Raw genomic sequence first — 15,777 nt, forward strand, 5'->3', positions numbered from 1 at the left:
TTTTGTTTACATTTCGTACATTACGACTTCCTTTCCTCAGTCGTTAAGTTTGAAATATCTCCAAGTACAATAGATCTGAATAGTGACTCGACTTAGAGTAATGCACAAAGTTTACCAAAGCATACCTGCGTCCTGACATAATTGCAAAAGTCTTCTCACCCCTTAATTAAGATATTTGGCACGAAATTTGATAATTTAAAGAAATTATGGGGTAAACTTCCCCAATTATAAGTCTCAAAATAGCCGGTACTTTCGTACGTAATGCCTTTGAGGTTGAGCAGATGAATATTTAATATATTCTTACAAATACTAGTCTTAAGATTAAGTACTTTGTTTTTGAATTTCTAAGACCGGAAATACAAACTACCTATACTAACTCTAAAAAAGTTAGTTAGTAATTAACACAAACGGTAAGACCTCAGTAGTCCATGATGTAAAAATATTATGTCACTTTTATTACAATGCAAACTTATGTACACCCAGGTGCAAAAGTGCATGGTAACTTTATGAATTAATTCCACTCATAAAATGGTCATGTCTATCGAGGAGGTGTTTTAGGATAATAAGTACCTGTCCTAAGTGTCTATTCAGGTCACAGATCAACTGAGTTCATCTAATCACTTTCAAGGTGTTTATGCTATATTGAGAAACAATCATGCAATCGTACTAAATATGAAATGGATGTTATTACTAGTAACTGCCCAGTGCCCACTACTTTGCCCGAGTAAAATTAGTTCATCGGACTCCTATTTTAATTTTACAACCGCCATTTCCTATATGGGAAATGAAAAAAAAACTTTATAATTATAGTATATTAGTAGGATACACGACATGTAATGCCTGTAACGAAAACTAGTTTGGTTTAAGCCATTGCCTCCGTCTATTGTCCAGAACAAACTGGTGTCTGCGGTTTTAATCAGCGAACTTTTACCAACTTGTCCCACAACGGACGACCGATTATGGCGTGGAAAATTAAACAAACTGGAAATAGAGCCTAGCTACTAGTTATTTTATATGTACAGAAGCAAATATCGATAAATTTTGAAACATGTACTATATTTACTATAAATACTAGAAAGAAAAATTCTAATTTTGAGAGGCACTAATCATTAAATAACGGAGTAGGTATGGTACCCGTTAAATAGTGGAACACAGACATGACTTAAAAATAAAGTATATAACTAATTAAAAACGTCAGTATTTTGAAAGTAAAACTTATTTATAACTACTTTGTTCATATGAAAGCTTTAACTCCGTAGGGACTTATAGCTTTTTTTCACAGTCCATAACAACAACAACAACAACCAACCAGTCCAGTCGGGAACAATATAGGCCTTTGTCCTTCAGTACACCTGCATGAAATAACATCTTTTTCGAGCAAGTGTGATGAAAAATCTATCACGTCTGTAACCAGCGCCCCAAATTCCGAATTACCTAATACACTAAAAACGGAATGCAGTACAGTTCATGAATATGTACAAATTTATATATGGACGGTGAAAAAGTCCTGTGTTTATAACTATAATTCATGTTCAAAGTTATAAAGTGCATAACATAAAATTGTCTCCCCTAGTGATCAAAACCTTCACCATAATACCATTACGATGCCTCTAGCATACGATCGCCTTAGTTCGATATCTTGTGTGCGAATAATGCATTTCTTTGTCATCTAATACCAGAGGGGCTTTCGCGAAGAAACGGGAAATGTCTCTAATTTACCGACAATAACGAGTAGGCAGCCAATTTGTGGCTAGTAGGGCTCATATTTTATGCGCTAACCGTTTTTTGTTGTGCAGCGAAGTGGCATGACGCAATCAAGCCGACTGTGTATGGCACTCACGATTCGAGCCCCGACAGCTGGCTTTAACTAGGTTACTATAGGGCGCGGGCGTAATAAACAAATGGATTCAGATATACAACGCTAATGGGGGATGGGCATCGTTACCTACTCTTTGTTGTTACAACTTTAGCCAATCTATAGCGAGGTATGTAGGTTACAGTCAAAATTTGCCACCAAGTGAATATTTTCAGATATTCTTGCGAAATATTTTGGCATCAAGCCGGGTCAGCCGAAGAGCCAACACAAAGACACATCCTTTGTCAATTACGCGCTTCAGTGATTCCCGCCAAAAGGCGGCCATCTTGGGGCCCTGTGCGACGGATCGTCAACGCCATCTATTGTTCGGACACTTGCCCATGTTTTTGTGTTCTCTTGTCCATTCCGCGTCACATCGCTATTTGATTGATGGTCTGAAGTTACAATTATTTTCGTGTCTATCCTATGACCGTGTCTTTTCTTTGTCACGTGCGGAATACATATATATTTGTGACAGATATTTGTTATTGATAGATTATAAACAATTAAACGTAACATTTGAGTTAAATTAATTTGACCGTATAAAGGTGGCAGTGGTGCCAATCAGAGTCTCACTCATCAATAAACATGACGGACTCACGCCCGATGATCGAAACGAAATGAAAACATCAAATATGGTGACGCTTTTAAAACGAGATTTACATAATAAATAATATTATTGCCTTAATTCATCTGCCTGTTTTTGAGGCCGCTACCTACGGGATATGTCAATATATTATTTTTAAATCTAGTAGGCAAGGGATGTTATAGTAGATAACAGTGTACGTATTAGAGATTTTTATTTTTTTACAGCTATGAAAATAAATATAATTTACACATACATACCTACTAGTTTCTGTCTACATAACCTACTACGATCTTGAAGTTCGTGTTTAGATAAAATAATAGTTGACAAAGCTACCTAATTTATATTTCGACTGGACATGTATTCTGTAGGTTGCATGAAAGACAAGGAATTCAGCCCCTAATGTGCATTTACAACTACAGTCACCATTTCAAACCCACTGTTTTGTCGTTTCTCGACCTTTAAACACAATCTTCGAATCAGGATGTGAATCTAAGGCTTCGGATTACTAAGGGTCCATAAAACATCCCTTAACAAGGTGCAGTAAAACGCAACGAAAACATAGGGGAGACAAAGGAATTGCCGTTGAAAGAATATATTATTGGCGTATCTAATTTGTGACGGGGAACAAACTGACTTTATCGGAACTACGTTCCCTTCAGGGCTCTGTAAAAAGTTATTTTTTTGGTGAATACATGTTACTAAAGCTGATAACTGTATTTAGTAAGTATTTTACATTATGAATGTATTTGTACCTAAGAGTAAAATAGGATCAAAAGTGACATTATACGTATACAAGCACTTGTAACAATAAAACTAAAACACATTTTTGAAAAATAACGTTAGTCGCGATAAAACATAACTACCTATACATAGCCATGCAAAATAATTTCACCAATGATTTTTGTCACAATAGCTGGCCCGTCGCGTGTCCAATCAAAAGTGGATTGTATAATGTCACAGTCGGGCCATGGCATTCATCATTCCGGATTGCGAATGGCCGACGAAAATAGTGTTTCTAATTAAATAACGCTCCAGCATGATTCATGCTATTCATGGCCTAAAACTCAATAATTAATTTCAAGAGAAATATTGAAGTGAATTCTAAATGAACGTTGTATTAATGGAAATAACTTTTATTTTGATGTTCTTTCGTTAGACATAAATACATATACTGTAAGTAGGGACGACTAGCAGGCCTATTTTAATTTTGATTATAGGATATGGATTCGATCCATATCTAATCCAGATCCAATTTGTGTCCTATAATTAAAATTAGAATACGCCTGTAAGCTCGTGTGATTTAAATCTCAATGTGCCAATTATTTAGCCGCAGTGAATCTTGATGATTTTCCCATCGAAGCCCTTCGCTCCATTTGCTACGAAGCGAGGAATAGCTGCTACGTCGTAGCGCTCGTAGCCTACTTGCACAGTGATCACTTCTGGGATATACGGCCCTATTCGAAAAATGCAATACGGAAAAGATATGAGATCGTTAAGTTCTGGTTTAGATATAGATAAGTTCTCAATTAGATATCGTTTGTATGTGGTATAATTGACAGAAGCTGCACGATTCGGATGACCAATGTCACTTTGACGTTAGAATATCTTTGAAAGATCTTAGTCAGTGTTGCCAGATGGGTTTTGCGTTCCGTTACGTGCACCTCTTAAAAATAGTACGCAAATTCAAGTTGAGTACGCAGTATAAAATTTACGGTGCGTTCCTAAATAATATTAATCGGAAAACCACCGAATTTTATCGCTACTATAAAAATGTTGAAAATAGAACTTCACATATTTCGATAAAATATTTCTTGTTTAAGGAGACTCAATTCAATGCAAATTTGCCAACGGTGGCGTTTCGAAATGTAATACCGTCGCGGCGTCTGTCATACTTCGGTCTACTTAAACACGCTGCACGCTGCTGCGACGCGTCAGGGCCTACCGCGAACCACGTTCGACGTGTTGCCTCTCTGTCGCACTTATAAATTCGTACGTAAGTATGACAGGGAGGCAACACGTCGAACGTGGTTCACGGTAGGCCCTCTGTTCTGTGATTGTTAGGCAAACACAAACATTTTTTTTTACAACGGACGCCCACGAGTATTCCTCTGCGTTGAAGTCATTGTTGAAGTTTGAAAACTCATAAAGTTTTGTTTTGTGAGTGAAACCGTGAATAATACTAAATAAAAATGTGTGACAGTGATCACAGTGATGAAAATATGTTGCCCACTACTCCTCAGGAAATATTAAAGCCTTTTCCGTTTATGTTGTTCCGTTGTTTGCTATTTTGACAACTTGAAAAGTTTTATCGGCAGTTTGCGTGTTATTACTGTGAAGTTACACTTTTGAAAGGATGCCACCCAAAAATCCAAAAATGTAAGTTACACAAAACAAAAAGAATTTATTTGCAGAAAAATATAGCTATTTGCCAGTTCCTTTGATCGTTAACTTATGTGACTGTTTTTTTTCAGTCGCTCGAACGCAGCACAAATTAGATTGCTCGTTGAATACATGTCACAGCACACCCGGTTCGCCAACCGGGAATTTGACGGGCCTCTAAGGACCCCAGAGGTACGAGGCGCAATGGGAGGCCCTTGCACAGGCCTTAAGGGAGCACGGGCCCAATAAGTCAGTGCAGGCATGGAAAGTGGTAAGTAAATATGCTTCCCATAGTTAAGATTTCCATCACTTAGTCCGCATAGAAGTCTTCCTAAACAAGACACTTTTTTATAATTATATAATATTGAATGAAATTACAGTGCAATCTGTGCATAGTAATAAAATGAAGTATAATAACTAATAATGTTTACATCAGTGAGGACTACACTAAAGATATGCTGAAAAAAAGAAAGGAGCTCAAAAGCCAACAACAGGAACAAATAAAAATGGGAAAAAAGGCTTACATTCGCTTCGACAAACTGGTCATAACAGACAAACCTGAAAATAACCGTGAAAAGAGGAAACGTAATAACTCTCTCTCACCTAAAAACCAGCAAACTGACCAGAAAGAAAGTGACTTAAGAGAAGAACCAAAACGAACAAATAGGAACAGCATGAAGGACTATTTGTCAAGACCAATGACCGAACCAAGAACTGAAACCACTCCAAAAAACTAATTACTAGCAACAACCACAACAACCGGAAAACCAACAATGTACCAACAAATACATGTAGCAACTTCACTAAACGTCCCCCAAGCCGGCTGGTCACCGTGGGGGCAAGAGACCAAAACCCTCCAACTTTAAATAAATTATACACCAACAAAAACAAGAAACAACATGGAAAAGAAGATATAATACACATTGCAACCTACAACACGCTATCCTTAAGAACTAATGAGAGCCTAACGGAACTAATGTTGGCCTTGGAACATATAAACTGGTCTATACTAGGCCTGAGCGAAGTTCGACGCCTAGGCGAGAGAATTGAGGACCATGGCCACTTTATATTCTATTATAAAGGAGAAACGCCAGGTTTATATGGAACAGGGTTCTTAATAAAAAATGAATTTAAAACACTTATTGATGAGTTCATTGGTGTCTCGGAGCGTATTGTAATACTTAATATAAAACTACCACCGAAGAATGAAAAGTGGTCAATTATTCAAATATATTCTCCTACCGAACAATCCAGCAGAACAGAAATCGACACCTTCTACTCCATGCTGCAACAGGCAATAAACAATCACTCACACAACAATTTAGTAGTAATGGGGGATTTCAATGCAAGAACAGGGGCAAAAGGAGAAGGAGAACAAACAATACTGGGCCCATACTGCTCAGGCAAAAGAACAAGAAATGGGGAGAAACTTATACAACTGGCATACGAAAATAACTTCAAAATACTAAATACTCTATACAGAAGACGGGAAAGTAACAGATGGACATGGATATCTCCTGATGGACAGCACAAAAACGAGATAGATTTTATACTAACAAACAAAAGTAAACACTTTCGAGACTGCGGACCTCTAAATAATATTAATTTTAACAGTAACCACAGAATGATCAGAGCAAAGTTACAAGTAAACACAGTAAAAAGTAGACCCTTTAAAGCAAAGCAAACCGACAGTGTAATACTAGAAAATACAGAACTACTAAAAGAAAAGCTAGAGCAGTTTATTGAAAAAACGAAGAATCTAGACATACAGAGTAAATACAACAAATTCCAAGAACTTCTCTACAGCAATAAAAAAGGTAAATTTGAAAACAAAAGCAACAGGCAAAAATGGATAACAAACGAGACTAAAGAACTGATGAGTAATAGAGCAGACCTTATATCTAACCCTGAAAGGACAAAAACTACAAGAAAAGAAATAGCCGAAATAAGTAAGAAAATTAAAACACAGATGAGAAAAGACCGTCGGAGATACAGACTGAGACAGCTGGAAATGTGCATACAAAGAACAGGAGGCACTAAAAAAGCAGCTAAAATACTTTTGGAAAAACGAGACTGGATACCAAACTTAATAAATAAAAATCGTAAATGCGAAAAGCGACGCCCAGAAATAATATCAATAGCCACTGAATTTTTCAAAGAATTATATTCAAGTGAAAGTACTACACACAGAACAACCCTATCAGGAGACAGCAAAGTACCAGAAATATTATATGAAGAAATAGAAAAGTCCGTGAAAACTCAAAAAACAGAAAAAGCTTCAGGATCGGATGGCATAAGTAACGAGTTCCTCATCCTGAACAGAAATCACCTGATACCAATTCTGGAACACCTATTTAATGAAATCTTACAAAACGAGATAATCCCTTACCAATGGACAACATCATCTATAATACTTCTACATAAAAAAGGTGATAAAAATAACATCAACAATTATAGACCTATAAGCTTATCCTCGAATATATATAAAATCTTCGCTAAAGTTATACTCCAAAGAATAACCAATAAGCTAGAGGAAAATCAACCAAGAGAGCAAGCGGGCTTCAGGAGTGGGTACTCGACTGTGGACCACATTCATGTCATCAAACAATTGTTTGAAAAAGGCAAGGAATATAACATTCCATTCTACTGCTGTTTCGTGGATTACAGCAAGGCTTTCGATACAATAGAGCACGAGAAAATCTGGCAGGCACTCAAAAACCAAGGTATCGAAAATAAATACATCAGAATACTAAAAAACATTTACAATAACAGCAAGGCCACAATAAAACTAGAGCAGGAAGGCAAAGAGATCAGAATAGAAAGAGGTGTGCGTCAAGGCGACCCACTATCGCCGAAACTCTTCACAGCCGTTCTAGAAGAAGTCTTTCGCCACTTAAACTGGGAGAAATGTGGACTATCTATTAACGGTGAAAACCTTTCACATTTGAGATTTGCGGATGACCTGATAATACTCTCATCATCAAGTGAGGAATTACAAAAAATGCTGAATGACCTGGTTAGAGAAAGTGGGAAGGTGGGATTGGCTATGAACACACTAAAGACCAAGGCTATGACTAACGACAAGCAAGAACCTATTCTCATCAATAATAACCCAATTGAATACGTCAATGAGTATATCTATTTAGGCCAGATAATCTCCCCAGTAGATCTAACCTCAAAAGAAATAGATAGACGTATTGGAAATGCTTGGAAGACATATTGGAGCCTAAGGGAAATAATGAAAAATAAAGATATCAATGTAACTATCAAGCGGAAACTCTTTAATACCAGCATACTTCCTATACTCACTTACGGTTGCCAAACCTGGGCTCTCACTAAAACACACATTAGAAAGCTAGAAACCTGCCAAAACTCCATGGAGAGAAGTATGCTGGGAAAAAGACTATCGGATAAAATAAGAATACAATCCATAAAGAAGCTCACCAAAACAAAAGATGTCACAAAAACAATAAAAAAGTTAAAATGGAAATGGTCAGGCCATACAATAAGAGGCAAAGAAAAATGGTCGAAAACGATAATGAACTGGTTCACAGGCCATAAGAAAAGGAAAAGAGGTAGACCATTTAGAAGATGGGTGGACGACATCAAAGCCATAGCAGGAAACACATGGACGAGAGTTGCCAAGGATAGAGAGGAATGGAGAAGGTTGGAGGAGGCCTTTTGCCAATAAATGGCACACAGACAGGAAAAAATATGCAAGAAATGTAGAAAATTGAAAATTTACTTTACTGTCTGAAATAAAGGATTTATACATTATACATTTTATACATAATAACTAATAAAATTAACATCTTAATGATTACTGAGGTCATGATAATGCAGGTCAAAGAGTCAGTTGCTTATTATAATGTTTTCTAAAAAAGGTATTTAATATGTATAGTTTTGCTGTAGTGACCCACTAGGCTAAACCGGTCGTCGAACATTTGATTTGATTTTAATTTCTTAATAATATTTATGAAGTGAGTAATCTAAGCTTTCTTATTTCTCTTTGCTTAAACTAAGATCATGAAGAGTTTATTGTGTCTTGTTTATTGTATCTGTTGAGTTAATGTCAGGCTAAGTAGTTTCTAAAAGTACTTTGCGATACAAGTGCAAAAAGTAGGAAATTACCTTTTTGCATGTATATTGTACATACAACGTCTTACAGTACATATGGCACTTTTCAATATATGCATGTATAGTGCTAGTTACTGCACTAGGGCGGTAAAGTAGCACAATATGTATTGCAATAGTACATTACGATACAAGTGCGAAAAATAGTTAATTTATTTATTTAATTAAACCTTTGGGAAACAAACAGGCAAAAACAACACACATAGTTAATCAGATTACACATCCACAAGCCAAACAGTTTCCACTAATGAGTAATAACAATTATGTTGCTCAGAAATTAACATTAATATCAAAACATGCAAAACTCAAATAACTCAAACTGTTGAAAACAATATTAACAAATTGGCAAGTATGCTGAAATATAGTAACTAATCAATATTATTATTAGCTGTACATTTTATTACAGAAACAAACTGTTGTAATGATAAATGGAATATATCAATATCAGAAAAAATTTCATTATAAGTTCTACACGCTCTAGCTAAGAACTTATTTCTTGCATATGTAGTACGACCAAAGTTAATTGCAAATAGGTTTGTGGAGCGAGTTCGCCGATCAGGACATCGAATTGAAATTTTAGACAAAAGATTGGGAGAATCAATAAGGCCATGTATGATTTTGAACAAAAATATCTGATCTCGAATTTCTCTACGGGGTTGAAGAGAGAAATTGTCAGGGCAAAAAGATTTAAATTTATATTAAATTTCATTGTTCTGATAAATTTGTTCTGAATTTTTTGAATTGTGTTAATGTGAACATTGAAATGAGGATTCCAGACTGTAGTAGCGTATTCTAAGTTGGACCTAACAAATGCGTTAAAGAGAAGTTGCAGAGTCTTAGGGTTTGTAAAATCCCTGCTTTGTCGGAAAATGAATCCCAACATTCTGTATGCTTTTGCTGAAATTTTGTCAATATGTGAAATAAATTGTAGTTCGCTATCAAGATTTAACCCCAGGTCCTTCACTTCAGACAAAACCCTTAAATTTTTGTTGTTTAATGAATAATTATACTCTATCTTATTGCGTTTTCTTGTAAATGTAATGGCACAGCATTTTTCGACATTCAAGTACAGTTCATTCATAGAACAATATAAACTCAGTCTATCAAGATCAGCTTGAAGTTTCATACAATCATCACTTGATTTAATAATGGTGTATATTTTAGTATCGGCATATAATAACAAGTCAGAAAATTTGAAACGAGTGGCGATAAATTAAAACACGACTGAAGGGAGTGTTTTAAATTGACACGAGTTGCGAATTACCTATTCGCACATGTATCGTACAACGTTTTACAGTACATAAGGTACCCTTTAAATGTTTGACACAGTAACGTAATATGGTAATTTTCGCACTAGTGCGGTAAAGTAGTACCATATGTACAGTCAGCGTCAAATACTTCGTAGTACACCATACTAAATATATGGTGTACCGAACTATTTGGCTACTTTGGTTGCTACAAAGTATTTGACGCTGACTGTACTGTAAAAGCTGTTTTAATACTATTAATAAGTATAGTTAGTGTATTAATTTTGCCATAATCGCATGCAGTTATGACTATGGGTATAAATATTGTTGAATTTATATAGCCGAGTCCACACAGAGCGACCGAGGAGGCGCGTGCGTTTTCCTTGCCCGAGCGCACGTCTACACTGGCCAGTTTGTGCGTGAGAATATTGCCTCACGCGTATGCTCGCTCTGTGTGGACCCGGCTAATCATGTATAAATGACAACAGATTTTATTCTCTAGGTGGGCACCTGCTCCCCGCTGGCAACACCCTTGCAGAAGCTAGCATTTTCAGATATATTTACTTTTTAAGTTTTTGGTTTGGTTTAACCGGAATTATTTTTACCCGACTATGAGAATGGGAAGGGTTATGATTTTAGCAGTCTACGTATGGATGCCGTATATATGCCGGTATGTTTTTGTTGTGTATAAATTACTAATCAATTTTGGTGAATGAGGTGTTTATAGGTTCATTTTTATGGGGTGACATAGACTACATAATAATATTTAACTGACTTTGGACAAGGAAGAGGTGCTATAGTTAAGAAAAAAATCATAGTCGGGTAAAAGTTTTTACAATCTTTTGCTTGTTTTCATTCTTATAACAAATATTTTAAACTTGCATGTGCTCATTGCCTCAGATTGACGACTACGTTGAGTTTTCGGGTGCTGGGAACAGTGTGGCTGGCAGCACGTTTTCTGCCACTGCTGAAAATCTCGTTGTTGTTCCAACAACCGCCACCGTTACTGCGGCCTTGCTCAGCGAACAACCCCACTTCTCCACCTCTCATTTGTCCTCGTCTCCCTCTCCTTCTGCCAGCCCTATACGCTCCACGCATTCAGTACTGCCCACAAGTCCTGGACTACCCGAACGTCCCCCTCTTGCCGCCCTTTCCGCCCGCTATGCCCGTCCCGCAATAACCGCCCAACCCGCACGTCTTGTCCTGCCTGCACGTCAAGTACACAGCTCTGTGTACGTGGATCCGCGCCCTGCACGCGTATCCACGTACACAGAGCTGTGTACTTGCCCCGCAACCGCACGACGGAACCGGCACCTTCGACAGCACAATTTAATCATCTGCAGCATGAGCATGATAATATTTTAAGAGTAATTAATTAATTTATGAACTAATAATTCTGTTTTAAGATCAGGTTGAGTACGAGAAACATTGTTTATTTAACTTGGGACAAGAAACACAGTAACTTGGCAGTAAGAATGCATACATAAAGCCTGTAAGCTCCATACTTGACGTACCATTCCCTACAAGTGTTTCTCTTGCCTCCATATTTCGCTTACCCCATCTGACCTTATTTGTATTGATAAAACATACAAATAATAAATATATATATACGCGAGCAATCGCAAAATCTACATTTCGGGATTTCTCGTATCGTACAGTGCCGTTTAAATAAAATAACACCACCAACTACCCATAAGAGGGTTTGTGGCCGCCTCTCCCCTAGCCGCCTACGGTATATAAATGAGACCGTAAAGAGGGGAAAGGCGGCAACTTATATTATATGTTATATGGGGGAATCTAATGGGGTATAGAATGCATCGCATACATACCTTCATATCCCATAAGGGACTCTTCATCCTCACTCTCTCTGCACCTCAACTCCTGGGCCAGAGGAGCCTTAATCTGCTTCGCTTATCTTAAGGCGGCTGAATGTATGACACCCGAGATCTGTGGGTAAAATTGCTCTATGAACATGGTATTCTCCAAACCATTAACCTCCACACATAAATCTATATATCTTACTAGTGAGCCCCATCTTACCCGGCCGGATGTAGGTTACACAAAGCCAACTACCTAAGTAGCTGTATAGTCAAGGGGGCGTACCGCAGCCGAAGCTGCCCCTTGCGTGCTGATAAAGGAGTAACTAGCGGCCGAAGCCACCTTACTCCTACACGGGGATAAAGGAGAACCTAGCAGCCGAAGCCACAGAACTCCTAACGCCTTTCTCTGGTTTCAAGGGGGCGTACCACAGCCGAAGCTGCCCCTTGCGTGCTGATAAAGGAGTAACTAGCGGCCGGAGCCACCTTACTCCTACACGGGGATAAAGGAGAACCTAGCAGCCGAAGCCACAGAACTCCTAACGCCTTTCTCTATAGTAGCCGCCCCCCTTACGGGGAGCATCTAGCAGCTAAACCTGCCATTCTCTTACACATTGATATAGGAGGATCTGCGGCCGAAGCCGCAGACTCCTACACAATCATAAGTCCCTAGTCCGCCTTACCTAAGATGGGCTCCCAATAGCTTCCACGTCAAGGTCACGTGGCAAGCTCGAACCAGAAAGGAATAAAGGAGATAATCGCACAGAGAAACCATACCACTACTGCGAGCTTTCACCAAGTAAATAAAATACTTAGCTTTAGATGATTCCGGACAGCTGTAGGCTTCCTCACTTTATATCACATTTTATAGAACTAGCGCGTTTCGCGCCATACTGAATCTAGCTTCACCAACTTACTACGTTGGTTAACTTACCACAGTTCCACATAGAGGGCGCTGTTCGGTGTTGCCGCAGGTGAATTAGTATTGTGGCATCGGATTTTCGCGTCCGTCGCGACAGGGTTATTATGAAACTTATAATTAACATGCATTTTATTGAAAGGCTGGAATTTTATTTATCTTGAAATCTTGACCATGGTCATATGTTTGACTGGACGGTACACGGCAATGTTATTATTACTAATATATTTCATAACACTAGACTTATTCAATCCTAAGTAACCTATTAGCTTCTCATTCGTGTGCGGTATATATCAGCGTTTGGTAGTATCATAATAGTCAAATCTGGTGTTGGTTGTTGTTAATAGTTAAATGTTCATAAAATTTGACAACTTATTATAGTTATATTTTGTGTGAGTCAGTTATCATAACAGAAATAAGATATAAAGCTGTTAATACCGTAAATTGTGTATGGATATGTTTGACTCAAATTCTGTATTCCCACAATAAGTAGGTATACGGGGAGCCCGTAAGAAATCAGTGGTATATGAAGGCTTTCTTGTGCAACTTTAGTATGAGCTGGAACAAGTAAATGTAGTTATGTAGAACAGATAATCTCCATTGTGGTAGATGGCGCTATTTATTATGTGCTCTGTGATACCACTTAGATTAAACTTGCTATAACATATTTTATGTTGACAGGATATCCTGAACGAACTGAAAATTTTTAATGAGGCGCAGAAACAAAAATGGAGTGTTTTGAAGGAGGGGCACGACTTGTTGGCGAATCGGTAAGACTTTTAATACTGATATCAAAGAAAATTTGAAACAGGTGGATTCTCAAAGAAACCTTTGTAGCCACAGTAAATTTACTGCAATTTTTCGACACATGATTAAAACTTTTAGAACGTCATTTGACTTTGATCCTTATCCGTACACTGATATGTGTATAATTTGTTAAATATCAAAAAGTGGCGCCATCTAATAGATCAAAGGCCCGGGCCGGGTTATGCCCGGTAATATGGCGCCCCTTTCTGATATTTAACAAATTTGACACATCAGTAAAAGAATAAGGATCAAAGTCAAATGGCGTTCTAAAAGTTTTAATCGTGTGCCTAAAGATGGCAGTAAATCTGCTGTAGCTACAAAATTTTCATTGACAATCCACCTCTATTTCAAATTTTCTTTGCTCATATCAACTAACAAATAAACGTATTATTTATTGTTTAAGTAGTATGTACTAGTAATAACACGCGAACGAATGAACAAGCACTCCTACCCTGAGGTTGAACTACCTGACTAATTATAGGTTCATCCTCTGACCTTTCCAAGGAGCAAGATCTTATTTTCGTGTATGAGAGCCTTTGGAATACAATATTATTAACGCCCGAATGAGTGCTACCGCGTTTAATTTCGCCACTAGGGGTGCTAGTGTAGACGGAGGTCTTTCGAAATGTCAAATGCATAGCTTTTTTATCGTGAATTTCTACTCCTCATTCATAATTGTGGTAAATCTTATTTCATCTTTGATTAGTTAGTCACCAAACAAAAGTAACTCAAATAGCCGTGTCCACACAGAGCGAGCATACGCGCCAGGCAACTTCCTCACGCACAAAACGGCCAGTGTAGACGTGCCTCGGACGAGGCGGAGCGCGCGTTTTCCTCGCCCTAGTGCGCCGCCTCGGCCGAGGCACGTCTACACTGGCTGGGATTACCATCGAATCGTCTAATGTCGGTTTTGTTCCTTTGGGTTTGTTGTACCTAGTGACATGTTTTTTAAACGATTGCAACGCCATCTGCGAGTTGCTCGAGAGACTCAACTTACACACATATATGGATGTGGCTTCAAAAGTAATCACCGTTAATATCTCGTACCTTGAATAAAGGACCCACTTCTTAATTATTATTATAAATTATATTTTGGTATTGTTCCAGTATTAACACATTGGAGGACACCGAGATTATTGAGAACTTGGAAGACACAGTTATAATGGAAGAGGAAGACGTCTGAGCTAAGCGCTGTCCTCGCACCCTCCGTCTAGTTTACGTTTGCGGCCATATCAAAAATACACACCGTATGTTTATTAGGGTTCCGTACCAAAAAGGTACAAAAGGAACCCTTATGGTGCTATTGCTAAATATCTCGAGAAGTACTTAAGCTATCGATGTGAAATTTGGAATAGTAATGAATAACGCTGACCCAAACATATTGGATGTGTATTTATTTTATTTTATTTGTAAGTATTAATAATGGAAAATTCCCAATATGAAGAGGGGGTAAAATTGCAAAGTCTAGTTAAATAGGTCAAGTGGGGTATCATTTGAAAGAGCTCAAATTGAAAATTACAAAACAATTTTTTATTTTCATTGTGAAAAAAAAATTTACGTATGAAGGAAAATGTGAAAATAATACCATCCCCCCCCCCTCTCTCATCTCCGAAGTTTAAGAATAAAAATTGTTTTTTTTACATTGGTCAAGTCTTTCATGAGAAAATTTGAAGTTTGTACGGAACCCTCGGTGTGCGAGGTAAACGAACTCGCACTTGACCGGTTATTCTTATTGCCCATAAGGCCCGTCCTTAGATATATGTCAATGATTACGGTGATCTCGAAAATGGCTCAAATGATTTCAATTAAATTTGCTATATGGGGGTTTTCGGGGCGTTTTTGAGTTTTTACCTATTTGTTTTCCGAGCAAAAGGAATTAAAGTTTACTGATTTTGAAAACTGTGTTTTATTAGTAAAATAATGTTCTGATTACATTTCTTGAAAGAAAATACATACTTATTTAGTATATTACTACATAGAGCGGGAAAAAGGGATTTGGTTCATACACATTTTATAATATGGTTAACTCT

At 37.6% G+C, this 15,777-nt stretch overlaps 1 protein-coding gene and 2 long non-coding RNA genes across 4 annotated transcripts in view; 2 read left to right on the forward strand and 1 right to left on the reverse strand.

Annotated features, from left to right (window-relative positions):
• Positions 1-15,777, reverse strand: part of LOC133527592 (semaphorin-1A) — a 533,145-nt gene that overhangs the window by 28,792 nt on the left and 488,576 nt on the right. The window lies entirely within an intron of this gene.
• LOC133527610 (uncharacterized) lies at positions 4,955-15,646 on the forward strand. The gene is made up of 3 exons (XR_009800900.1): positions 4,955-5,094; positions 13,622-13,710; positions 14,229-15,646. It is a non-coding gene; the product is annotated as an uncharacterized LOC133527610 (long non-coding RNA).
• Positions 12,034-13,430, forward strand: LOC133527613 (uncharacterized). The gene is made up of 2 exons (XR_009800903.1): positions 12,034-12,157; positions 12,844-13,430. It is a non-coding gene; the product is annotated as an uncharacterized LOC133527613 (long non-coding RNA).

The sequence above is a fragment of the Cydia pomonella genome, chromosome 18, assembly GCF_033807575.1.
Source record: "Cydia pomonella isolate Wapato2018A chromosome 18, ilCydPomo1, whole genome shotgun sequence".
NCBI classification, from domain to species: domain Eukaryota; kingdom Metazoa; phylum Arthropoda; class Insecta; order Lepidoptera; family Tortricidae; genus Cydia; species Cydia pomonella.